Source organism: Pistacia vera, unplaced genomic scaffold, assembly GCF_008641045.1.
Source record: "Pistacia vera cultivar Batoury unplaced genomic scaffold, PisVer_v2 Contig1114, whole genome shotgun sequence".
Taxonomy (NCBI): Eukaryota; Viridiplantae; Streptophyta; class Magnoliopsida; order Sapindales; family Anacardiaceae; genus Pistacia; species Pistacia vera.
Genome location: NW_022195154.1, coordinates 41,202 through 68,375, shown reverse-complemented (window position 1 = coordinate 68,375; position 27,174 = coordinate 41,202). Strand labels below are relative to the sequence as shown.

At 33.1% G+C, this 27,174-nt stretch overlaps 1 pseudogene; it reads right to left on the bottom strand.

The window, feature by feature from the left end:
- Nucleotides 1-19,785: 19,785 nt before the first annotated feature.
- LOC116141463 lies at nt 19,786-26,875 on the bottom strand (annotated as a pseudogene).
- Nucleotides 26,876-27,174: the final 299 nt, after the last annotated feature.

Genomic DNA, 27,174 nt, shown 5'->3' with positions numbered 1-27,174 from the left:
CTTTACTAAAAAGTGCAGTTTGTTATAACAGCTTCTCTGTTTCGTCTCTCTGTTTCTTCTCTGCAGTTTTTTGTTCAGTTCTTTAAGCTTTCTTCTTGAATTTCTACTAATTCAACCCAGACTATTGAAGTTTATTAAGAAAAAAAGCTGCTGAGTCTTTTAATGGTAAAAAATTAGATTTTGATGATTGAGATTTATCATAATTTGACTTGGGAGAGACAATTATACAAACCCTAATCATTCGATTATCAACAATTGACGGAGTTGATGGGAGTAGGATTTGAGAGGTTTTTATGAGTGATGGTCGAAGAAGACAATAGTGATGCCGTGGGGTTATAATGATGTTAGAATTAGAAACGGAATATAAATTTGAGTAATAAAATAACATTTTAAAAGTACATGGTTAGAAAGTGTAATTAAATCATTATTTGAGTAGGAAAAAGTCAATTTACACTTTATTTGTTTAGATAAATGGGATCACCATTACATATTTGCTTGTACAATAATACTACGGACACCAAGACTGTTGCACCGAATTACGTGTCATGTGACTCACACCAATCACGTTTCTAATTCACAAATATTTTGTCAGTGAACGGCCGTTCACTGTTATTAGACGGGAGTCCATTATATGTGGACGGGAGTCCATACTAATGGACGAGCGTCCACATATAATGGACTCCCGTTCATAACATATGAACAGGTATCCATTAATTATGGACAAACATTCATATGTTAATGGACGTCCGTCCATTGTTAATGGTTTTAAAAAATTATAAACAAAATTCAGGGACGTCCATCCCTGAATAATAGACGGGCATCCACAAATAATCCCTGAATTTTGTTTATAATTTTTTAAAATCATTAACAATGGACGGGCGTCCATTAACATATGAATGCCTGTCCATAATTAATGGTGGTTCAACCTTCTAATGATCACTTCTGGTTCAATGCCTCGGATTGTTCTCTTTCTCATTCATGTCATTCTTTTCCAGAACTCTTTTGAACTTGCATTTTTCTTCTGGATTTGGGTAAGAATGCGATACTATTTATACTAAAATTATCAGTCTCTCAATTACAGATAAATGATAACTTTACGTGGTCATATGTTTCAGCTTCAATATGGCTTTGACTCTTGCATAATGGGACAAGTTCGTTTTATCATTCCCAGACTTGTTATTGGGTAAAATTATAAATGTGTCTTGCAACAAGAGGATGAGGCCCAACAAATTGGAGTCTTGTTACACAATGGACAGGCGTCCATATAATGAGGACGTCTGTCCATTAATAAGGCGTTCATAATTTTTTTTTTAATTTAACGTCTGGACAGGTGGACATCTGTCCATTATTCAGGGATGGCTGTCCATAATATATGAACGGGCGTCCCTGAATTTTGTTTATAATTTTTTAAAACCATTAACAATGGACGGGCGTCCATTAATATATGAACGCCCGTCCACAATTAATGAACGCCCATCCATTATATGTGGATTAGTATGGACTCCTGTCCAATAACAGTGAACGGCCATTCGCTGACAAAATATTTGTGAATTGGAAACGTGGTTGGTGTGAGTCACGGGTCACGCAATTCGGTGTAAAATGTGGTGTAATAGTCTAGCATTATTGTTACTTGTATTTTGACTATTTTCCTGTTCACTTTCAGTCCCAAACTTCCAATCAAACATTTTGTTTATAATTATGAAATCAGATTAAAGCTATATTGAAGCTGGCAAATTCAATTAATTATTATATAATTATTCTATCATTACTTTATTTTATTGTGGATATGAAGTGATAATTTTGGTTTATATAAATAGAAACGAGAAGATACTGATTTTTAAAGTTTATGATTTAAATATTTAATATATACCTCTAAATGCTAAACTACAAAAATAGCTGCATAACATATGAGCAATTTTTTATTTTTTATCTTTATGACTAGAGGTATTTAGTATAGTTTGCATGTAACTCAACTAATCTTTTAATACTCTAAAATTATCGGTCGGATAAAAGCTCCAGTGGCTACCTCTTATTAGCACTCGAAAAAGTATTCGAACTCAAGATATATATATATAAGTTGCCTTTTAAAAGTAAAATTAATTTGAAATTATATTTGGTTGATTACAAAATATATTATCAATTACATTAAGTGATGCACACATGTTGATATAAGCCGTATATATATTTATATTAGAAATTATCTACATCATCAATAAAAATATTATATTGTATGCTACTTTGTTTATATTCCAGACTAACTTTTAACGACTGAAAATGTAAGATGTTTAATTAATAATTGACTAGTCGTTTAATTAATAATTGACTAGTCGTTTAATATTCGATCATTTGATTTCCAACACATTGGTAAAAAAACTTGATAATTTGTTTATTTAAAAAAGCGTAAAAAGGAAATTTATTATTGGCATAACATAAGGCATAAATTTAAGAATTGATGTGATTGAGATTGCACTAGACTAGAAATAGAATCGTCCATGGCTTTAATATAGTATAGTTTTTGTTAAAGTTTATTGTCACATCAGTCAGAAATTCAAATATATTCCATTTCTTTCTGATGAATAGATGTATTATTCTTCCGCATAATAGAAAGTATCCTATTTTTTAATTTTTCACGCTATCGTTTGCCTCAATATTCATTGCAATTTTTTTAAAATTAATAATTGCTCTAAATAAATGGATAAAATATAGAAGAGGTTATTCAAATTGTTGTCGATGGTATTGATGGCAGTTATCACTTTTATTTAACGATATTATTATTATTATTATTATTTTTTAACAAGGTATTCGGACCAATTTGATGACACCTCAACTAATCTTCTGTGGTCTTGAAGTTGATGATCTGGTAAATCTCTTCAGTGATCACTCCATTAACAATCTAGGTGGATCGAACTCAAAACCTTTTGAGTAAAATACTAAAAAGTTTTAGTTGACTGCTGGACTAATCATTGTGATTATTTAACGATATTATTATTATTATTATTATTTTTTAACAAGGTATTCGGACCAATTTGATGACACCTCAACTAATCTTCTGTGGTCTTGAAGTTGATGATCTGGTAAATCTCTTCAGTGATCACTCCATTAACAATCTAGGTGGATCGAACTCAAAACCTTTTGAGTAAAATACTAAAAAGTTTTAGTTGACTGCTGGACTAATCATTGTGATTATTTAACGATATTATTATTAAGTGCCTCCGCCGAATATGATAAGAATAATTCTACTTTTATAAATTGGAATTCCAACTTTAAATCTTAATCAATATAACTATTTATCTGTCAATATTTTATTAATTTGTCGAAAATACAACAAAATCCGACAATTAATATAGTGCAGGATGATCTTAACAAAAATGCCTCTGAATATTATAGTTAAAAGATTTTGCAGTATAAGCAAAGATATAAGAATGATAATGATAATCCTAGTAACAAGTGTGGGATATGAATTGGTTATTGGTTTAATTCTCAGATCAAAGCATATTTAAAGGAATAAATTTCGCTTAAATTTAAGAGAGCTACAGAAAACTATTATAAGACTTGCGAGAGATTCAAGAAAATCCATTCACGAATAAATATTTTTCATTATTTATATTTATTTTTTGTGACCCCAGAAAAAAAAAAAAAAAAAATAAAGCACTTAGTTAAGTACAAACTATACATGAAATGACACGCTTGGATTAAACATTTGAAAAAAAAAAAAGATTAATATGAATTTGTTAAAAGAAAAGAAAAAAGTTTTAACATAAAAAAGGAATAAAAATATGATGGACCTAAATGTAACAAAAGAAAAAGAGTTTTCGAGGTTTCAATCTTTCGGAGGAGGCACGGTTTCAGTTGGTTCTGGAAAAATCTGTAGAAATCAGGTTTTGAGAAAGAATTGAGAGTATGGAGGTTAGGGTTTGGTGAGAAATCGAGAGAGAGAGAACTGTAACTGTAACTGAAATTTTCGTTTCTAATTTGTATTGACTGAATAAAGAGAGTAAAGTGAGCAGAATACTTAACACTTAGCTGCACTTTTACAACTAACATAAAACGACGCCGTATAGTCCTTACTGGACTTCTTTTAAGAGAAAAACGACACCTTTGGGAGTAGCCTCATACTTGGGGCAGTTTATTAAAACAACCTTTTAAGTTTGGATTTAATTAAAAAGCTATCAAGTTTTAAAGTTTTACTAGATAGTCATATTATTGATTAAGGGTAATTAGGATTAATGAAGTATTATATAATCTTTTAAAAATTATACTATATTCCCAAAAAACTGAAATTCTTGCAAACAAACCCAAACATCTTCTTCTTCCTCCCGCCATTAATGCATCTCCACCTTGGTTGCTGTTTCTTCTCAGCTTCATCTACATCTTCTTCTTCATCTGCATCTTCTTCTTCATCTACATCTTCTTCTTACTCCTTCCTCTACATCTTCTTCTTCCTCATTCCTCTATATCTTCTTGTTCTTCCGCCATTAACACTTTCTTCTTCCTCCACCATTAATATCTTCACCGCCAAGGATCCCCCTCCTCCTGACATTTCGTGTAAATATGTGTATCTTCTCTTTACATTTTATATTTAGATTTACAAAGATTTAATAATGGATGGGGTTTAGGTTATGATTTTGATTTAGTTGTTTAGGTTGTTGGGTTGTATTTGATGTAATGCAAGTTGAAAGGAGTGAAATTTGTTGAAAATTTGTTCTGGGTATGTGTTCTGGGTATGATGGATCGATTGCAGGTGGAGATGGCTGAAAATGTATTTTTGGATCTGATGGATCGCTTAAGCGATCTGGTATATGACAGAAGATCGCTTAAGCGATCTGGTATAAGTCTGGTATATGGTACCAGATCGCTTAAGCGATCTGGTATATGATAGAAGATCGCTTAAGCGATCTGGTATAAGTCTAGTATATGGCAACAGATCGCTTAAGCGATCAGATATATAGCAGCAGATCGCTTAAGCGATCAGGCTTATTTGTACTAGGTCGCTTAAGCGATATACTGGATCGCTTAAGCGATGCAGTAAGCAATTTAAGCCATGCAGTAAGCAATATACTTCGGTAAGAAATTATATTCCATAATGTTTATTTAATATTTAGTCTTTTTTTATTAATTATTAATTATTTTTTTCATTTCAATAGAATGTGAAAAGAACACTTCGTTCTTTGTCAATAAGCACCATACATAAAACTGAAAAATCTATTGTTATTCTATTATTTTTGTTAGTTCTTGGCAAGAAAGTAATATAAAAAAATATAATATTGATATAAAATTGAACTCTGCAACCATCTACTCTGCACTCTGTAGACCAAGGCTAAATAGACGAGATCGCTTAAACGATTAAGGGTAATTTACTTCAATATTTATTTTCCATGTTTATGGACATATGTTTAATATAGACGTAAAAGAACTAATTTAATTAAAATATAATAACGGTCATGGTCCACTGAACAAACCGTACACCTGATATGTTTAATATAGACGTAAACATTCTACACCATATATGTTTAATATAACCGTAAAAGAACTAATTTAATTAAAATATAATAACGATCATGATCCACTGAACAAACCGTACACCTGATATGTTTAATATAGATGTAAACATTCTCCATCATATATGTTTAATATAGCTGTAAAAGAATTAATTTAATCAAAATATAATAACGGTCATGGTCCACTGGACGAATCGTACACCTGATATGTTTAATATAGACATAAACATTCTATACCATATATGTTTAATATAGTCGTAAAAGAACTAATTTAATTAAAATATAATAACGGTCATGATCCACTGAACAAACCGTACACCTGATATGTTTAATATACACGTAAACATTCTCCATCATATATGTTTAATATAGCTGTAAAAGAACTAATTTAATCAAAATATAATAACGGTAATGGTCCACTGAATGAATCGTACACCTTATATGTCTAAGATAGCGTTAATCGTTTAACCAATCTAGTGAAGTACAATAAAAATAATCCAAATACACTGGATCGCTTAAGAGATTTCATTTCTCGCTTAAGCGATCCTGTGTATTTAGACTTAGTCGCTTAAGCGATCTGGTTGTATTTATGTTATCGCTTAAGCGATTCTATGCTTTTACATTTGGTTGCTTAAGCGATCATAGATCGCTTAAGCGATCACGAACAAGACAGAATCAATAAGTGTCCAGACGCACGATCGCTTAAGCGATTTATTCTATCGCTTAAGCGATCCTTTGCTTTTAACCTTGGTCGCTTAAGCGATTACAAATCGCTTAAGCGATCATGTCCGAGACAGAATAAACTTCTGCCTAGATGCACAATCGCTTAAGCGATTAAGTGTATCGCTTAAGCGATTCTTCGCTTTTACTATTAGTCGCTTAAGCGATCTACTTAAGCAATCATGAACAAGACAATAAAGAAATGCCGAGACGCAGGATCGCTTAAGTATCGCTTAAGCGATTCTTCGTTTTTATTATTGGTCGCTTAAGCGATCATGAACAAGACAATAAATAAGTGCCCAGACGCATGATCGCTTAAGCGATCCTTTGCTTTTAACGTTGGTCGCTTTAAGCGATTTATAATCGCTTAAGCGATCATGTCCGAGGCAGAATCAACTTTTGTCCAGATGCATGATCGCTTAAGCGATCTAAAATCGCTTATACTAGATCGCTTAAGCGATCTTCTGTCATATACCAGATCGCTTAAGCGATCCTTTGCTTTTACTCTTGGTCGCTTAAGCGATTTTAGATCGCTTAAGCGATCATGTCTGACGCTTAGATTTGCGTCGGCATCCTCCTCTTCAGTTTCAATTTCAACTCTTGCCCTCCCTTGTTTCACCAATAGAATATCTTCCGTCGACGCCGTCTCCTCTCCTAGTGGAGCAACTTCAGTCATCGGAAGTTACTCCACCACAACTTCTTCTTCTCCATTTTTGGTAGACCCAATCATGCCTAAAATTTGGGGAGTATATGGGTTTTTTCTGTTTCTTTAAGGACTCAGCCATTATAACTTAATCGGGAATGGCAAGGAATGAATAAAATGCAAAGAGCAAAGAAATTGAGAAATTGCAGAAAATTGGAAGAAAAAACGAGAGAGAGAGAAAGAACATGAGAGAAATGTGTTCTGCCTTTCAAATTTTAAATCAACTTCTCTTTATTATACTCTAACCCATAAATGTTTAAATCTTTTCACCCTAATCCTTTTTACTGCTTTAATTACACTTAAGTATGCCACGTCATATTTTTTAACCTAAAAAAAAATCAAAAAGATTTTTATGACCATTTTGTTAAATGGAAACTTGGGATGGCCGGACAGTTAAATTTCCTCCTCATACTTTATGGCTAACATCCCCCCTCAAGCTAGATTGGGTTACCAAACTTAGCTTGTTACAATTATCAGCAATTACACAGAAAAAACACCAGCAGCTCTACCATCTAACAGGTTTAACACCAGCAGCTCTACCATCTTTTAACACTCTTTGAGACATATCTTTATCATTCTAACTTCAACACTCTGGGTTCAACATTCACAACAAATAAACTGTTGCATTGATGTTTCTCTGCATTGCTATTTTCAATACAATTCCCTGCACTACTGTGTCAACACAATTCCCTGCAAAAACTACACTGCTGTTTCACTAGAATTCCTTGCACTGCTGTGTTAACAGAATTCCCTACACTGCTGTTTCACCAGAATTCCCACTGCAAAAATTGCACTGCTGTTTCTACACTATTGTTTCAACACATTCAACTACAATGCTGTTTCACCAGAATTCCCTGCACTGCTGTGTCAACAGAATTCCCTGCACTGCTGTTTCACCAGAATTCCCGCTGTAAAAAATTGCACTGCTGTTTCTACACTACTGTTTCAACACATTCAACTACACTACTATTTCAACACAACTTCCTGCTCTGCTGTTTCAACATAACTACTAAAAGAAAGAAACTTCAACAAGTACATCAACAGTGCTCTGATACCATGTAGAAATCAGGTTTTGAGAAAGAATTGAGAGTATGGAGGTTAGGGTTTGGTGAGAAATCGAGAGAGAGAGAACTGTAACTGTAACTAAAATTTTCGTTTTTGATTTGTATTGACTGAATAAAGAGAGTAAAGTGAGCAGAGTACTTAACACTTAGCTTCACTTTTACAACTAACATAAAACGACGCCGTATAGTCTTTATTGGACTTCTTTTAAGAGAAAAATGATACCGTTGGGAGTAGCCTCATACTTTATGGCTAACAAAATCCCATTCATGCAGATTCAAAGCATCGACATTGATTAAACACTCTGCATTCCACCACTTTTACCCAAATTAGAGAGAGGCCATGCTTCCTGCTTCTGGATCTTCTACAATTTACATAAAGCATGTAGGAACTTCAATACATATTTTATTTAATTAAGTAGTAAATTTAATTTATAATTTTCTTTTAGTAGTTGGAGAATATAATATATTCAGAGTATATATATATTTTTTAATTGAGGGTGTCTTAACTAGCTTACGTGCACCTCAACTAATCTTTCAGGACGCTAAAACTATCTATTAGAACTCTAGTGGCCACCCTTATTGGTACCCGAGGAGGGACTCAAACTCAAGACCTTTTGAGTAATACACCCAAGAGTCCCTATTGAACCATGTGACCACCCAGAGGTAGTTTATACAAAGTATATTTCATAAAGATAAACTGTAGATTCCTAAAAAGAAAAATAATGAAAGGTAAGAATCTCATCCATGTGAGTGAAAGTAGTCATCCATCTCCTAGGTGGGGACTGCTGGGAGTGACCACATCCCTACTTCTTCTGGGTTCATCATGTGTTCTACCATGCGGAGAAAATCTGAGTGTGTATGTTACTCATCTCATCTTTGAATAGTTATAAATACATTCGATGTACAAAACCTTTTATGTGCAACGTCATTTTATCTGATTCAATAGCTCAGGCATCCTTAGTGATCATGACAATAGGAACAAGCAAGTGGAATCCATCACCGTCCCTAATTAAATCTCAATTCTAGTAGCTTTTTTTGTTATGTGGTTCTTCACTTATCAACTTTTTTTACAACGTTCTCTCACCCCTTTCACTGCTCCTACCTCCAAAAAATAAATAAATAAATGAAATAGTATATATATATATATATATATATATCTTAAATATATAAGTAATGCTAGAGGTATAAAGAAATTATAAAAGGATTTCTGTACAAAGTGATGTGGTTGGAAGAATGAATACAAAAAGTCAAACTCATCATGTTCACTATTCAGTTCATTTTTTGCCACATCACTCTGTATATAAATATTTGTAAGATTTATTTGTAAGTCTAACATTGTTGATGTTGAATTTTGACACCAACGACTTCGCACGTGCAAAATGCTAAGAAGTCACACTTGAGCAGTGTAATACCACATTCAGAAATATGGTAAGGATTATTCTATAGTCATAGTGAATATATTTAACTAGTTTTATAGTAGAATTCCATAAAAGTTTCGATAAAGGCAAAATTGTCATTTCACATAGAATCACATGTTCAAGTGAAAAGTGAATACGATAAATATAATGTATTAAGTGTGCTAGCCATGAGAATAGAGTGGTAGAAAGGTTATGGATAATACACATGATGTGATGTCGAGATAAATACGTGTTTGTAAAATAATAGAAAGAAATTAAAGAATAAGGATAAAATGGTCTTTTCACTCAAAACTAGATGAAAAAGTGGTGAGTGTAAGGAAGCAAAATAATGTAAAGAAGATGATACAAATGAGGATTTAGCTTAAATTTTTTTTTAGATTTTCAATCTTAACGCATCCAAAAGTAAGACTCTAGCACAAAAGTGTGTATTTAAGTTTTAAAGTTTTGAATTCTTGATTTAGATCCAAGAGGAAAAGAATTTTAGCAAAGGAAGGTTGAATCATTAGTGTTGTGCAAATTCAAGGTAACTAAACCCAATCTAAGCTTTAATTTGAGTAGTATATGTGTAAGTTGATTCTTGAGTGTTTATGTATGATGTATGATAAGAAGTATTGGATGTTTAGATGCTTGTTTGATGGAGAATAATGTGTAGAAGTTCAGCCAAGATGAGTAGTTATGTAGATGTGATGTTTTAGTTGAACTTTGGATGAAGTTTTGAAGTGTTGATGTTGGAATTTGGAAGTGTTGAATCAGGCCAGAATTGAAGTTAAGTTTGGTGAGTTTTTGCTCCAATTTTGGTGGATTTGGAGAGATGTGGAAGTGTGGCCAACCAAGTATTTGCATGTGCATGTGAATTGTTTGATGAAAATTCAAAGAGAAATGCATGCATGAGTTTGTTAAATCTTGTTGAAGATATTGTTTGAGAAAGGAAAGAATTGGAGTTGAAAGGTTATGTTAGGCTTAACCAAGTGTAAGTTTTAGTATTCAAGAGTGCATTTTGTTATAGCAAAATTTAGAATAACACTTGGTTATGTTAGTTCAATGAAAGGAATGCCTTTTAGTGCATGGTTTAAGTTGCTTAAACTTTTAGCATTAGTTTGAATGGCATATTGTATTTAGTCATTGAATTATGAGTTTTGAAATTTATGACTTTAGAAAAATGATGGCAAGAATTGCATATTAAATTGTTGCAATAGTGTAGTATTGATGATAGTAAAAGATGGGTGATTATATTATAGTATTACAATATGCCACCATAAATTGTCAAGCTTGTATACTTAAAATTAGAAAGATCATTCAAAGAATGGCTTAGCCAAATGAGTATATTGTTGATTCTTGTTTTGAGATTAGTTATAAATAATATGTAATAAGTGATTTTATTGTATAAAGAATAGAAAAGTTTTCCCAAGTATAAATATCAAAGAAACATAAAAAAAAAAAAAAAAAAAGTTTAGTTTATGTATTAAATACATGACCATTTTAGAAATTGATTGGTATGAGTATAGTTTTCATGACTTATTATATATTACAAGCTATAGAATTGTGCTAGAAGATCTTGAGAATATGTTGTATTGGCTAGAAGTTTAGTTAAGAATATTATAAAGAAATTAGAATTTAGCCAAAGTGTATATGTTGTGCCCTGTTAGATTGGATTCACAATGATTAATATAGCAATATAGATTAATGTATAGAATGTAGCCAAAAGAAAAGAAGAAGAAGGGCATGTATAACAATGTTGATGGTCATGTTAAGAGAATGAAAATTTATGGCATTAATATTTGTATTTAGAAAGTTGTACAAGGCATGTTTGTTACATTAAAAAATATTAGAGAGTAGAATTGGTAAGAGTTAATGTACTTGTGTACGTGTACATTTTACATAGCATGATAGAATTGAAGAATTACAAAATTATGTAGAAATTATAGAATCGCGTACGTACACACAACACATAGAATTCAAAAATAAAGAATAAAATAGAAGATGTTTAATTTAAGTGTGTTAGTAGAATAGAACTTTGGGCTTTCAGAAAAGTATAGAATTAAAAGCCTTAGAATTAATAGAATACATGCTAGAGTTAGACATGTATTTTGGGATCATGCATAGACAACATATAAATGCATGACATAGCATAGCATATATTTCAGAAATTTTATAATTATTGGAAATGTCTAGCTAGTTATTTTGCAAATTTATAGAGCATGTTTTCAGAGGACTATTACGATGGGGAACCAGTGAGCATTCGCTACTTCAGCTAGTGGCGACAGAGATGCAGAAGTTTTCCACATGCACGCCGCCATCAGTGAGCAGCCTTAGAATAGAAAACAGAATTGTATAGTCCACTAGAAGTGCATGTGGATGAGGACTATACCCAGAAAGAATTTCAGAATACGCTCACATGGCCAGGGTTCCAAATCCATGCCTTAGCCGAGTCCGATCAGCAACCTAGAACATAATACAGAAAGAATTTCAGAAAGAAAGAAAATAGAATAAGAAATAGAATACAAAAAGAATTTCAGAAAGAAAGAAAAATAGAATAAGAAATTGTAACGTCCACATTGAGGTACGTAACTTATTTTATGCTTGTTTGCCCTTAGTTAAGCTTATATGCTCTTAGTGTTGTTTAGTTGCCCTAGGTTTTGCTTGTTTTAAGGTGGAAGATTGGCGAAGTTGGAAATTTTAGACTTCACCGCGGCCAAGAAGAAAGGTCGCCACGGCGATGTATGCTCTAGAATTTTTCACTGGGGCAAAGAGCTGGCTGGAATTCTTGAGAAAATTCTAGAGAAATTTCCTTAAGGGAAAAATGACCATTCTATCTCTAATTAATTGAAAATGTGGGGAGTGAAAAGTAAGAAAATTTTATGGAGAATGCAATGGTGATGAGGGCATTTTTGTAATTGACTAAAGGACAAAGATGAAATTTCTAAGAAAGTGTAAGGGCAAAATGGGAAAGTATGAATATTAATATGAGATATTAAGGGTTCAAGCACACAAACCCTACCATTCTCTACACCCCACACGCCACTTTCATTCTCAATTCTCTCAATCTCTTCATCAAGTTTCCAAGGAAAATTAGAGGGCTTTTGGTTGGATTTTGGTAGAGATTCACTCCTAAGCATCCCAAGGTAAGGATTCTTGCAAATAGAGGTGTGATGAAGTATTAAAGTGTTGAATTCTTATATTTTCTATGCTTAGGATTTTGGAGAAAGTGGAAGTCTACCAAGGAGAGATAGATTCTAGTGAAATTATTCAAGTTAAAGGTAAGTAAATCCAACTCAAGTTATGATTTGAGAAATCAAGTGAGTAAAGAATTTTTATATGTATGTATGTGTTTATGTTTTTGAGAATTGTTGATGAGATTGATGGTTGTGGATGAGTATAATTTAGCCATGAGAAGTGGAAGTTGTTGTGCGGTGATTGATAGAAGTTGGGTTGACTTTAGAAAGAGTTTGAGAAAAATTATGAAGTGTATTTTTCCTGGCTAGGTTTAATATTGATTTAAGGGAGTTTTACTCNATAGTTGTTAGGTAGGTTGGTGTACCATTGTAGGGCTGGTCCCATGAGGCTTGAGCCGAAGCTCTTACACATGCATGCTTAACATTATCTGTTTGTAAGAGGCTATATGGTCATCCGAGTTGGTGGTTCTATCATAGAGCTTCATGTTGGGAAATGTGACCTTAAGAGGCATCTTTGTGAGGGCTATGGTGTTTACGAAGGGTGAGTCAGCACAGCTTTGGGGTTGACTCCTCTTGAGAGGTGTGGGCATGCCTAGGATGCGTTGGATCATGGCTTCCATCTCAGATAGTTTTTTGGTGAAGGCTTGCTCAAGGGGGGTTTCCATGAGGGTGTAGAGGCTAGTGTTTTGTAGGTGGGGGAGCACGTTGGGGTTGATGTGTGTGGCCGAGCCGAGCGGGATTGTTTGATGAGAGGTGTAGGCTACTGAATGCAAGGGATGTGTTTGTGGAAGGGTGAAGGGGGTGTTTAGTTGGTATTGTTGGAGCAAGGTAGTTTGGGTGAGTGCTTCGGTGGCCGAGAGAGTGATGGGTGGAGTGGCATCTACTAGGGCTCGCTCGAGTCGGCTAGGGGCATTGTGGTGGTTGGAGCCGAGTAGAAATGGGATTGGTTTGTCAAGGTTTCATGATCTAGTGTGGTGAATAGTTGTCTAGGATGAACAAAGAGGCGAGAGGAGGAAGCATGTTGCTGACTCAATGTCCAATCTAGGTAGTAGAATTGGGTTACCTTGTCTTAAAGGGCTTGGTTCTCCGCACAGATGGTGGCATTTTGAGCTTCCAAGGCTTGGTATTTGTCGTTGCTCTCTTGCACAAGTGCAGTAAGAGCTGCAATCTGAGCCACGACATTAGGCGTAGGCATTTCCATGCTTTCAGTCATGATGGCTGATAGGAGGGGGTGAGAGCGAAGGGAACACGTCGTTTTGAGTTGAATAATTGTCAAGGCCCCATGGTGGGCACCAAACTGTAAACGGTAAAATCTACGGTTGATTCGAAAGAGACAAATCTTGTGATAAGCAAGCCACTAACAATCTAATGGACCTGCACAAAAAGAGAAAGGAAGCGTGAAAGCTCCGGTGACACCAATATGGTGTTTGCCATAGGCACTTCGACTCTCAAGTCAGCGAGATTGAAGGTATTTTAGTGAGGGTTGAGAGCGGGAAGGGTTTACCGGAATAATGCGGCTAAACAAAGTGGTCGGAGCTTGGCTTTGCGATGGTTGAGGGTGGTAAAGTTAGTCGAAATTAAGCTTTATGGTGGGAGAGATGATGGTTCTTGAAAGCACGAACTTTGAGAGCTTTAAGAGCTGTGGGTTATTTCTAAATGCTTAATAAGAGGTTTGACTTTTGTTTATATAGTAAACCAAAGGGGTTGAAGTCCTAGTAGAACTCTGAGTCCTACTTGGTAGATGAGTCTCAATTAGGAAGGAAGCATTATCACTTGCCTTTATTAGATTAGGCTCACCACTTCAAGTAAAATTCAGGATCTTGACTAAAGTGGAAAGTAAATAGGATTCTGATTCCTATTTTGGACTGTTGTGGGCTCATGGGCTGGAACCCGGTTTAGCTTAGCTTGCGGGGTAGCCTAACTCATTGAGTAGTCAGTTCGCAAGGTGGATTTAAGCATAGACCCAACTAGAATTAGGCTAAGACACTGGACCGTAATATGTTTATTTCGATTAGACCTCGTCAGACCCAATATAATTTTTGCCTCATACAAAAGCTAATGATGTTATAATTTAAAATAAAATATAAGAAAATAAATAGAGTAAAATCATATTAAATAGAAAAATGGCATATTTTTGTTTATTTATGTGTTTTGAATTTTAGTTGAAAATGAAGTTCATTCACTAAAATTGATGATCTGTCTGCCGATGAAAATATTAAAGAAGCAGACATCATTTGAGGCAACAACAAGAATGCCACCAAATTTTCAACTCAACAACAAACTACCGTATTCCTTTTCATTAATTTCCTTTTCATTTTTTCAATATAAATTGAATTATGGCTGTTTTTATAAAATATTTTTTTATATTTTTGACATGAGATATCGTTCAATTTTAATATAAGATACCACGATGAATATAAATAACATTACACTAGTAAAAAATAATGACTCATAATATTTCAGATTTAACCTGACATGTTAACTCCGAATTTTTGGAAACGTTTGAGAGGTGATTGATTTAAATGGTGAATGATTTTTCCTAGGATAAATAAGATGTTATATGTTATAAATATTAGGGGTGTACAGCAAAATTCGATATCTGATATCCTTTTCGTATCCAATCCGAAAAATTTAAATATCCCGATCCAATATCAGATCAAAAGAATGGCTGATCTGAAAATTCAGATCGGATACCAGATCAGATGTGCCAAGAAACTGGATATCCGGATCCGATCTGGATTTAACTTATCAGAGTTAAAACGACGCCATTTTGATTTAAAATACAAAAACCCAAATTTCCAATGTTTACTCACTGTCTCATTCGAACTCTTACTCTCATTTTCTCAAATTTCAAGTCTCCATCAGAGATAAACGCAAAGACTCACAAACTAGTCACCGTCAATGAAGATTGAATGATTTCTCTTCTTTTGATTTGGTGTTCCAATGAAGATAAAGTGCTCTTTTATTTATAGCCTTCAATTCACTTTGCTTTGTTATGTTTCTTTGCCCGAGCTTTTAATTCTCCTGACCCGCCTAATTTTTCGCTGTTTGTTTCTCATCAAAATCTTGAAACAATATCTCAAATGGGTTTCATTGAATTTATCGAACCAATCAAATCCATTGATTGGGTGCAAGAATCGTACCCATCTTATGAGGATTTCACTCTTCTTCCTTTTTCCTCTATTTTCTTTCCCTCTGTTCGATTTCTCCTCGAAAGATTTGTATTTGAGGTACTGTTTTTCTTTTCTTTAATTCTTTTATTATAATGCTTGTGTATATTTCATTAGGGTTTAACTTTAGCTTATTGGGTCATTGGTGAAGTGGTTATTGAATATTTTGAGGTATTTAATTGACCCAGGTTGAGATAGGGATTTGAGTTTCCCCAAATTTTATATTTATTCATAGTAAATTTTCTATATTTAATTATTTATCGCGATTTGGAAATCGGTTTGCTAGTTTTTGGAATATTATTTTTCTTGGGGATTACTATCATTTGCCTCCCTCAGATATTGCTTACTTTATGGCACCCATAATATTTTGGATTTGAAATTCGGATCAAATCTGGATATCTGGTTTATCCGATTCGAATTTTTGGATTGGATCAAAATCGAATCAAAGAAAATCAGGATCAGATTCGGATCAGGTTTTATCTTTATCAGAATTTTAAAATCGGATCAGAAAAGTGTCAAATGGGATCGGATATCCGATTTTGCACACCCTCATTCACGCTATAAAAGATCCATTGTTAATGTTGGAGTTACTAAATTTTACCTNCCAATTATTCATCAGCAGAATTAAAGATTGATATAACCGCAGCTAACCATCCAATATAATACATACTAAGGACTTCCTACTTCAAACCAGAAACAAAACAATACATACCCATCAATACAGGCACACATTTACCCATTTCATATTTTGTCTATGACCTTTATTAGTATTACACAGAACATAACATCAACAATGAGCCAAAAATCAAACCAGTATATAAGCAAGCACAAATTTAACTAAGAAAACCCCAACAATATAGCAACAAAAAAATATACTTTAGACTGGACACTTAACAATCAAAACAATCAATACGATAGCAACAAATCAGACGTTTATAGGAGCTCCGACTCCAAACCAGTATCAAAACAACTACAAAACCAGTTACACAAACACATGCACAAATCATTAGGTTTTCCCTATGAGCTTTCTATTGGAAATTAAACCGTGTATAACCCAAACAATAGCCAAAAAGCCTACATATAGACCTCAAAATTATCAAGAAATCAACAGAGCAAATCAGTAGCAATATAGCAACAAAACCCATGTATTAAACACACATAAATCCAACAATCAAAATCATTGCTTTACACTTGTAGAAAACAAGGACTGGAACTGACGAACTATGGAATGTGGATGGAGTAGGTCACGCCTTACGGTGTGGACTATGGATGGAGTCACTATGTGGAAGATTGGAACTGCCGGCGAACTGGAGTCTAGAACTTTGGAAGTGACGAACAGATGATTGACGAAGTGTAGAGATTTGAAATTTTCAGATTTGGAGAATGGAGGCAAAGAAAGACGAATGTTGATGGAGTAGCGTGACTGCGTGAGGAGTAAAAATTTTTTTTTGCTTTTATATGTAGGGTAAAACCGGTTTAAAAACCGGATTTCGGTTAACTGGTTTGTAATTTTTTCCAAACCGAACCGATTTTTAGAATTTCACAAACCAAAAACCAAACTGGTTTATAAAAAAAACCTAATTTTCGGTTCGGGGTTCGGGTTCAGTTACCAGTTCAGTTCGGTTTTGGGATTATCTATCCCACCCCTACTGTCTGCTGATGAAAATATTAATGAAGCAGACATCATTTGAGGCAACAACAAGAATGCCACCAAATTTTCAACTCAACAACAAACTACTGTNGTTCATTTCCTATCGCATCACTTTGTATATATTTTTGTAAGATTTCTTTGTACATCTAACATTTTTTTTTTTTTTTTTTTTTGGATAACTAGGGTGTCTAGGTCAGCTTGTGTACACCCTAACTAATCCCCATGATCATTTGAACACCTGAAAAGTACAAAGGACTAGGTCAGTCACAATGTGATAGATAACCCCAAGACTTGAACTCAAAAAGTAAATAAAATGAGCAAACCTCCTTAACCATGAGACTAACTCTTTGGAGTTTGTGTCTAACATTATGGTAAATATATAACATATAAACATAACGTAATTAATTTGATTATTGAAATTCTTGCATGATTCGATCTACTTAGGAAGGATATTCATCCGTAAAATAAATAAATGCGCAAGAGAATCCAATACCCTAGAAAAATGGTGGTAAGTGTTAATTAATTATAGTAGTACAAACCAAATCCACATTTGAGGAGACCAAGAAGCTTCAGGTGGACACCTCTACCAGATTAGATAAATGTTGATTACCATTACGACTCTAATATTTTGGTTACATGTGCACGCGTACTATGATTCATTAGGAAATTATTCTGATTTTAATTTTTCGATGATATTACACATTATAATAAAATGTCAAGTACATTTACCTTTCATTATTTTTCAACCTTCATTAAGGACATATTTCAAGATAAAGAAAACAACAATGTAATAATACTGAACCAACAATATACGCCTTATTATATTTCCCTCCAATGTTTGATATTAGGGTAACATTTACTCTAAAATTATTTTGACATTTATGTATCTTTTACAAATATTTTAACATTTTCTTGACTTAAAAAATGGATTCTGTTTATTTCAAACACAAGAAAAAGATAAAGAAAACATATTTTTTTATTATTTAGGATAATATATGTATGTTCTTATATATATATATATATANGCATTCGAACCACTTTAAAAATTGTCTTTATTGCATTTACTATCACTCATCTATTAATTTCACGTGTGATTTCGGGACCCCCTGCACCATTTTGCACGTGCATTTCGTTGGTGCAAAATCCAGCATCAACACTATATTTCCCTCCAATGTTTAATATTAGGGTAATATTTACTTTAAAATTATTTTGACATTTATGTATCTTTTACAAATATTTTAACATTTTCTTGACTTAAAAAATGGATTCTGTTTATTTCGAACACAAGAAAAAGAAAAAGAAAACATATTTTTTTTATTATTTAGGATAATATGTATTCGTTCTTATATATATATATCAAAATACTTTTAAAAAATAAGGACAAATAAATGAATACCAACAATTTAAAGATGCAAAAATGCGTAAATTTGAGCTCAACAACGGAATCCAAAAGGGATATTTCACATATTGATTGTTTAGAAACAATGGAACGTGGTAGTGTGTAAGTTTTGAAAAGGAGGGCCCGATTCATGTACTAGGGAGGCCCATAACCTCTCAAGTAGCTGGCATATGCTAGACTATATCATGTACTAAGGAAAGAGGCCCATAACCTCTCAGTTAGCTGGCCTATGCTAGACTATATTACCTAACCGAAAAAGAAGCCTGGACATCAATCAATAAGATAGGCTCATCAAAATGGGCCCAACTGGGCTGGTTTCTGTCACAGAGCAATAAATGGAGGGCCCATGTCGCAGCCCACAGATTTGATCCTATCCTGCTCTTCTTCCCGAGAGTCGAGCGGAGCGTCTGCTGCGCAGAACGCATATCGACACGTCACATCTCCCCTTGCCTCGTGGGAGTTGGGACACATTGGTAATCTTACCTTCATCATCATCCCCTATTCCTTTCATAAATATTCAGATGAATATTTTATTATTAAAAAAAACAATATTTTTTTCTGATTTGCAAAATCTTAAATTAACCAAACTAAAAACATGGAACTGCCACCAGTTCGGGTCTTAAATCCACTCATCATTTTACCGGTTAAAATCATTTTAGTAAGTGAGCTTGGATGAAAGTATACGCAGTCTTCAAGTTCTAGAACTATCATCTTCACCCCAGCACCTATCAGATAATGACATTTATAGCTTCATAAACCTGATTTTGAATTTAAAAGGTATTTAAGTAAAGGCATCACTTTAAAACCTACAAACCCCAAGGACTAAAATGTTGGCAATTCCTCTTCCTCAACTAACCTATGACCCAGAAACCCTTCCTCAATCAACCTTTAAAACCTTGATCAGGATCCCATCAAGAAACAGTTCCGCAGACTCGTGCTGCTCCTCCACCCTCACAAAAACAAGTACCCTTTCGCAGATCGAGCCTTCAAGCTCTTGGGCGATGCCTGGGCTGTTTTATCCGACACACGGAAGAAATCCACTTCGTCTTCTCCAATTCAGCAAGAGAAGGGAAGCCTACAAAATATATAGTTGAAGTCGCAAAATTGATCAAAAGAAAATTGAAAATGTCCAGCAGTACCCTTGCATGTTGACTTCGCATTAATTATTGTATCAATATTAAGGGTGCTTCTCAGTCTCGTCTCTTTTACCAAAATGCAAGAACATTGTGATAAGCTTAAACCAGTGAATCGGGAGATAAGATTTATTTACATATGCATGACCCTATACTGATAATTAAGCTTACCCTAATTTGAGAGAAGTATCAGAACTGTCATCCTCTATAGGCGGGCCGCCGCTGCAGCTGCAAGCATTAGTAGCAGATTCTGATGACAACCCTTCTTCCTGGATTGCGATTTCTGAATCAGCTAGGACGAGGCTTTTTCCCTTATACAAGTTGGCCACCTGTTCCAAATTTGAAAGACCCCTCGCCATTTTCAAATAAAATGAAATAAACAAAATTATTACAATAGTCCACCAAAATGAATTCTTATACCGTCTGTTTTAGTCGTCTATTCTCCCCCAACAGTTGTGCTCCCTGCAAATAATACCAAGTTGAAAACTCAAGATAGAACTCTTGACTTTTGATATCTTAATAATCAACAGCAAACTGGAGAGGTCTTCAACCGAAGAGCCTTGATATATATATATATATATAAAGTATTGCACACCATTAAATGGAAATTAAAGAACTTAAGCTATAGCTCATGACTTTGTCGTTAAAATTATGATGCAAACTGAAAATTTGCATGTACATTTAAAAATTATTAATATTATAAATAGAAAGATCTTTTGTGGAAAATTTTGATGCCAAAAAATTAGTCATTATATATATTAAAAATAAAAACCCTCAAGAGTGAAAGTGCACATATTTTAGTTTGATTCATAACATTATTTTCACATCATCTATTTAATGAATTTTAAAGTCAATAATAACATTACGCATTTCCATGAATATCTCCTGTCTGACTTTGAGATGATCTCAATTTAATATAGAATAATACTATGGGTACTAATGGATGAGTACTAATATGTGTACTAACTAAAGCATAGTACCCGTACTATGCGCATAGTACGGGTACTATGCTTTAGTTAGTACACATATTAGTACTCATCCATTAGTACCCATAGCATCACTCTTTAATATATCCTTACGAAGAAACATGCTTGTTATCCTTCTAGTACACTATTGCTTCTACCACAAACAGAGACTGCTAGCTTTAATTTAGTAAGAAAGATCACGAGCAAAAGGCATAGATAGAATTAAATATTTGTCTTCTAACCTTTCTTTCAAGTGAAGAGATCTCGTTTATAATCTGTTCACTCTGATAGGGAAAATAAAACTCATATGAATATCTGCATGAATAATGGTAAATATATATACTTTAGTATGCAATAAAATTAAAAAAATACATACCTTTGTTTCAAGAACACGCCCAAGTCCTGATTCAAGCATGTTTTCGAGTTGCTGTAATTCCTCTATATTCAATCCTTTAAGATCTTCTCCTTGCATTTGTCTATTATAAAAGGTAATATTAATAATAAATGAATTTTAGCTAACTTACCAAAGTACAAAAACAATATAACTACATTAAAATATATACCGTAGTTCATGGCTCTTATCAGCAATTTCCTTACTCAATCTGATGTGGTTGCTATTTTCCAGCTACATAAGAATAGAATTGCCAGTCAGTTCTGATATGTAAAGCTTGACAATTACTGGGGAAAAGAAATTTATATATGTGATGCCAAGTTAGCCAATGCAAGTGAATTGGTAATGTCTTCCATTGTAGTTTTTGAATACTCAACTAGTTAAAAATATGCTTAATTAAAAATTTAAATTAGTGAACCCCAAGCCTTTTAGAAAATTCATTTAAGAAATTCTAATGGCATGCCTATGTCATTTTCCTTTAGTCATTTAGAACCTCTTAAAAACGTACATAGCAATCATAGTTATGTTATGATAATCTAACAAAACTGATCAAATAAATTACCTGCAGTTCAAGCGATGGCTGGTCAAGTTTTCCAATGTTATTAGAGTGCAGATTATACCTTGAAATTATGTCCTTCATGCTGCACAACAAAATTTATAAACTAAATATGTTAGACAGGTCAGAACTCATAGCAGATTAGAGCGCACATTGAACTGTTTGAAACTATACCGTAACTTATATGGCAAGTGGAGTTTCAATTAATTGCTAGAATAAAGATCCCATCAGCTGAGAAGGCATCAAACCCTATTCATAATATATATGATCTATATAGAATTATAATGATTTTTAATCTAACTGAACTATCTATCCACCAAATGACATGATTGTAATCTGTCATTACATCCAATCATCCATAATCCACCCCACATATTTAAGCATTTGCAATTAGTTATAACATAATAGAACCATTCAACTGACATATTGACTGATAATTTAAGTGAAAATCAAGAAAACCTAGCCATTTGAAAATTTACAAGAGATGAAAAGTAATATCCAATTTATTATTAATAACAAAGTTCATTCACCTTAATTCAGCAACTTTATAACACAATGTTATGTTCTAGTGAATAAAAATCCGAACAAACTGTAAAATTAGAGCCAAAAAGTGTCAGCATGCCTTAGAGATTCTGTTTATAACAAGTAAGAAAGAACCTAATATGATATAACCACCTTGGCCTGCATAGAATAAAGAAGAATTTCCACAAACCCTTTCAACGTGACATGATGAAGAGAAGAGCTTCTGTTATTCAAATGTACTGACCGAAAGGCTATAAAGGGAGGTGGAGTCACATATGAAGGAGGATCCCAGTTTAGGAGAAAACTTGGCTAAAGCAAATATATTTATTCATACTTATATCTACTACAGCTCACATCAAATGGCCAAGGCAACAACTTCTTATTTATCAATCAACTTATAAATTTAAGAAATGCATTTCAGTCAAGAGACTTAACCATGACAACATAAAGACATGGTAATAGTTTATATGATAATTTATGTCTTAGGGATAATCACATTTAACGGAATCTAGAAATGTATATATTGATCCCCAAATTCATGGTAGAATTCAGTATTGATGTATTTCTATAGCAATCAACATATAGGTGCGGCATCCGATACAACTGGCACACAATTACCAAGTAAATTATAAAGGAAAACTATGAAGAATTTTGTTCACAGAATTAAGAATTGGTATATCACAAAGCCCATTGAAAACGTTTTCTTCATATTTTAATCCAACAAAGTAATTACTTTAACCGAGCAGCTCTGCGAAATAAGATTAATATCAAATTAATTATAAGAATATGCATAGTGTATGATCTTTATATAACAAATATTCCTCAAAACCCATCTATATCAGCTCAAGCAAGATCATGTTCACAACTATCACCTCAATAAACAGGTAACTCACAAAAAATAGGAAAAAACAAAAGATATTGTAATGAAACATAATAAACTACTTGTTCACTATAGTCATATAAAAAAAATTAAGAACTCCACTGGGGTTCCAAGTTATCTATACGACCAATCAATGCATTTACACTACTTATGAAAATATTCTCTCTCATCAATCCTAATCATAAATGTGATTGAATTATTAATTTTAAAAACTATTTGACAACAATATATTGGTTAGTGATACAGATGACATAATACCTCTATGGTATCATAAATGCTCTTAATCATGTTAGCACCTTTTAAAGTCAAGTGTAAATATACATGATTTTTCCTTACAAATAGACCTTTACCATTGAATTTGGTTTGAGGCCATGGAGCCCTATTCTTCAAAGGTAATATCAGAATTCACTCCAAACTCAAATCTACCATAAGTCCACAACATTTTACCCTCACAAGGCCACACGCAATGAAAGTTCTCAAAAGCTTGTTTATACTTATAATTAAACTAACAAATTTCGGCTTAAATTGAAGAAAGTTAAATTCAACTTGTTTAGAATCGAGCACATTCATGCATAAAGCTTCATTGATGACTAATGTAAGGTCAGTATAAATTTTGAACAATTTTTACATGGTTACAATCAATATTCAATATATATAATTGTTAGAACTTGATGTAAGATCAGTATAAATTTTGAACAATTTTTACATGGTTACAATCAATCTTCAATATATATAATTGTTAGAACTTGACTCAAGTCTGCACTTAAAGAAGAATTTTATTTATCAATAAGCTTATATATATATATATATATATACATACACACACACACAATTTATGAGATCAACTTAGGACCAACTAAACTCAAACATATCTATGAGCGATCAAATCAAGTTCAAGCTTAAAAAACTTACAAATATTATATACAAGTCTAAACGACCAAAACTCTACAAAAAAATTTCAAACCCTTGCACAAACAAGTCTCATTAGAAGGTCAAGTAGCTAGACTCTTTCACCTTAAATGAACTAACATTGAGCTTAATTTAAAGGGTCAACCAGAGTCTTTCACCTTAATTAAACCAACATCTAGCTTGATTTGAGCTTGGTTAATTCCTTTATTAGCCACATTCAAGTAAAAAGTTAAATTAATATTGGCCTGCTCGTTTTTGCAGACCAACTTAATCATGTTTATTAAAATGATAACACTCATTATTCAAATCAGCTAGCCTTTGAAACCAAGAAAGTTAAATGGCTGTCTGCTACTATGGAAACCCAAAAATATAGGAGGAGTTTTCACGCGAAACCTTGAATGATAAGGATAATACCAACATTCTCAAAAACTCAATAGGCTTTAAATTTGATAAAAAAACTTATGGCCTTATGACAAATTCATGAACATTAATCGTAAGTTTGAATATTAATGCTTTTGAATGTGCCATAAGATGCTTAACCATCAATCATAACTTTGAATATCAACAAGTAATCTATCTTGATTTTCAGCTAGTCTCACTGGATTATGAGAGCATAATTTGTTATAATGAAGACAATATAATGTTCAAATATTAGAACAAAACTATATCAAAGTTAAAGTAAAACTTTAATTCACTCAATATATTGATATTTACTGTTCCCTTCTCCCTTCTGAGTAAAATCCTTCTTTCTTATCAAGATAGAAAAAGCTAATTAAAATAAACTTGTAACATCTACTTCAATCAGTATTCAATATTGTTCAGTTTTTTAACGAGAATATGATCTGCTTCATATCTTACATTTCGTTATTTAACCTAATTATGATATTTTGTTCACTAAGTACTAGCAGATTTTTAAATCATGAAATGATAACCATCAATTCCTATTAAAAATTAAAAATTAACAGCATTTTCATAACCATCAATATATAGGTCTAGAAAGCTGTCAAACAGACATAGATTACTTTTAATCTTGTATCCATTTCATACACAAACAAACACAATAAATAACTACTCTACCAAACATGCACCCAGAAATTATTTATAATTTTACTGCTGAAATGATAAGATTAAATTTTAACTTCAAACCGTAGTATAAAATAAACAAGTATTTATTAATATGTTAGTGGTAACATTATACATATACATTACTTACATTTAACCCTTAACCCATCCCCCATGCAATTGACTCAACCTGTGTTCTTTCGAAAACTATTTATACTTGTACAATATTTATGTTCACCATAACAGAATCATAGATTATATAGTTGTATTTAAATATAGATACGTAATAAAAATGAAATCAAACCAAAACGACCTGAAAAATAAACTAAAATAATTACTTCATATATTTAATTTAAGACATATAACATAACTGTTATAATGTATACTTATATTTCTCACCTTGACACCAATTAAATAATTAAATAGAGGCCTACGTACATTCATTATATGGTTGAACTCGTTGAATATTTAAAGTAGTTGAGCTCAAATACAGAGATGAAGTTATAATATTGGTATTTATTTTGTTATTTTATGACAAAATAATAGGTCAATTAAGAATATGATGAAAATAGACGTTGATTTTATGGGATCTGTATATATTTCAAGAAAAGTCACAAGGGGATCGAGACTCCGCCAAAGTCTGTACCCGCTGTAACAAGCAACCATAGAAATCAAAGTTTTGGGTCTGATGCCAGACTGCTGTTCACCAGAAAATCTAAAAATGCAATTCAATGGAGGAGATAACAAAGATCTTGGAAGTGGCCGTGAGGATTTTCACTCTTAATTATCATAAACTCTAAAGAGTCCATAGAATTAATCAAGTCTGAGAGTGTGAACCGAAGTACGACGTTTTTTTTGAAAGCGACCACGGAATTTCAGCAAAGAAGTTGCTTTATTGCCTTCTGTAAATTTTTTTTCTTGCTGCTTGAAAGATCGAACGAAATGGGAAAGAGTAAAAACTTGAAGGAGTCTCTCTCACGCGCGGACAAACACAACGACAAAGAGACGAAAGCACATAAACGCAGACACGGGAAGACAAAGGACCGAAATAATAGGTAGAGTTGAAGAAGAAAAGTTATAGATTTATCGTACGGAATTTTAATATAGATATAAAAAAATGGAATTGGAAAATACCTAGAGGCGCTGCAGTACTCAAAGAGCTTGCCAGTAGCTGAGAAAATGATGAGAGCAACCTCGGCGTCACAGAGAACAGAAAGCTCTTCAGCTTTCTTAAAGAGACCTCGCCTCCTCTTAGAGAAGGTGACTTGCCTGGCCGTTACGTTATCAATCTTCTTGATCTTGATCTTCTCTCTCGCCATTCTTCACCCTCCAAAAATCATCAACCCAGAACTTTTACATTTTCTAAGTATAAGAAAGTAAGAACCACACATATAAAATGGAACTAAAAGGGGTAAAAATGAAGTGGATTTTCTTCCAATTTATGACAGAATCCTAGTAGAAACCCTAGTTAAAGACCCGGTTCAGATCCAGGTTAAGAAACCCAGAAAAAGTTCTAAAATAAAATAGAAAAAAAAAAAACCCACCAATCATAACTCATGAGTCATGAACATGCAAACAATTACAGAAGAATGACAGATTAAAGATTTTAGTGTGTGGGGGGAGAGGGGGTTTGTTTCTTATTTACCTTCTCGGAGTGGTGTGTTAGGACTTAGGTCTGAACTGATCTCACACAGTGACACAGCTACCAAAAGGCACTAATTGAAGAAAGCGATTTTAAAGAGAGAAAGAAATAGTTGTGTTTAAGAAAGGAAAGGTTGCCTTCCCTTTTATAGCCAAACAGAATTTTTTTTTTTTAATTATTATCTTCATTTTTTTTATATATTTATACTTGACTAAGTTAATACTTAATATACGAAGAGAGATAGAACTGATTAAGACACAACTAATGATACATGGATCAATGCAAAATTTTAGGTAAGTGTTTTTTTTTTTTTTTTCG